The sequence below is a fragment of the Trichechus manatus genome, unplaced genomic scaffold (genome assembly GCF_000243295.1).
Source record: "Trichechus manatus latirostris isolate Lorelei unplaced genomic scaffold, TriManLat1.0 scaffold00248, whole genome shotgun sequence".
Classification (NCBI taxonomy): domain Eukaryota; kingdom Metazoa; phylum Chordata; class Mammalia; order Sirenia; family Trichechidae; genus Trichechus; species Trichechus manatus.
Genome location: NW_004444184.1, coordinates 780,187 through 782,119, shown reverse-complemented (window position 1 = coordinate 782,119; position 1,933 = coordinate 780,187).

The following is a 1,933-nucleotide window of genomic DNA, read 5'->3' as shown; positions in this document are numbered from 1 at the left end:
CTCCGGTTAGAAAATCAGTAACATCAGATAACAACCCAAGACTAGAACACAGGACAGAGCTACCAGATATCAACCCAGAGAGGGAAATCACAAAAGAAAAGAGACTTCTAATATAGTTTCACTGTAAAAGCCATAGTGTCGTGAGGAATCAGGATCTGACCTAAGAGAAATCCCTGTCAGAGGATAAAGTAGAGAATTCTTTTGGAACTGGAGAGAAGATAGTGGGAAGGTAGGACAAAGAAGTTAGACTCCAGTCGCATCTTGATACTTGATCATGCATGTCCCCTTTCATATAGAAGGGGCAGAATTATTATGGTTATCTAGAGACTTCTGTAAAATGCCGATAAGGAACTTACAATCAAAGGTCAAAGGATGAACTACAGTTTATCCCTGGGCTGGTGTGACTTAGTACAATTGTTCAAAGGCAAGTGTGGTTGGAGGACAAAAACAAACAAAACAAAACAGAAAACAAAATTTGTTGCCATCGAGTCCATTCTGACTTCTGGAATGAGTCTATTTGTTACAGAGTAGACCCTATTTGTTAAAGAGTAGAACTGAGCTCTATAGAGTTTTCTTGGCCGTAATCTTTATTAAGCACCGCCACAGTGCCTTTGAGTGGGTTTGAACCACCAACCTTTCCGTTAGGAGTCAAGCACAAACCTGCTTGAGGGACAGGACAACTTATACTACTCTCACATATGGGTGAAAACTGACCAAAGGAGATTTCCCTGTGCTGCTGTCCCTGGCATGGCATTGTGTGGTAGCCATGGGGCTGCTCAGCAAGTAGTTCTGTCTCTGCTTTCTGGACACATGTAGAGATTGTATTTCCCTGCCCTCTTTTAGGCATAGTCATGTCTAACTCAAAGGAAACGAGGGTAGCAATGACAGAAGCCACTGAGGTAAAAGCTTTAAGAACCATTTCTCTATTTAGTTCTGTGATAATCATGGAAGCACATGACAAGATGAAGCCTTCATCAGACTAGGTGCTTGAGTGACTACAGTGAACAGCTGCCTCACTCTCTTCCCCCTGCTGATCTATATGGGACATATATCGTGAGTGAGGAACACAACTTTGTAGTTTTTTGGTTATTGGGATTTTCCTTAGGTCAGATTTCTGATTCTTCTTTCAGAATAGGTCCTAACATATTAGGACTATCAAAGTATGTGTGTGGAAGGGGAGTAAATAAGGGAATGAAAATAGACAACTTCCATAAAAATAACAAAGAGAGAAGTAATGAGCAATGTATTGAGTATATCCGTAAGTCCTTCACTGATAGTGGGAAAATACTGAAAGATGAAGTATCTGAGTCCTCTGGAATAAGATATATTTACTGTTGCTGAATTAATAGACATTTGAAAGTTCAATACAAGAATGGATTCTTTTATTTTATGTCCATTGTTAAAAAAAACAATTAACACCAAGTTGGAATAAATATTTTTTTTTTTTGGCCATTAAATTTTTTTTTTATTGCACTTCGGGTGAAGGTTTACAGAACAAATAGTTCCTCATGAAACAGTAGTACACACATTGTTTTATGACATTGGTTAACAACCCCACAACGTGTCAACCCTCTCCCTTCTCGACCTTTTTTTTTTTTTTTTGGTGAAAATATACATATTCAAAGATACACCATTTCAAAAATTTCTACATGCACAGTACAGTAACATCGACTACGTTCTTCCAATTGTGCTGCTATTCTCACTTTAGATGAAGGCTTACAAAACAAAATAGCTTCTCATTTAACAGTTAGTACACATGTTGCCCTATGACGATGGTTAACAACTTCACAACACATCAACACTATCCTTACTCAACCTTGGGTTTCCTATCACCAGCTTTCCTGTCCCCTTCTGCCTTCTGGCCCTTGTCCCTGGACTGCTGTGCCCCATTGGTCCCATTTGGTTTTATGGGGCTGTCCACTCCCCGGCTGAA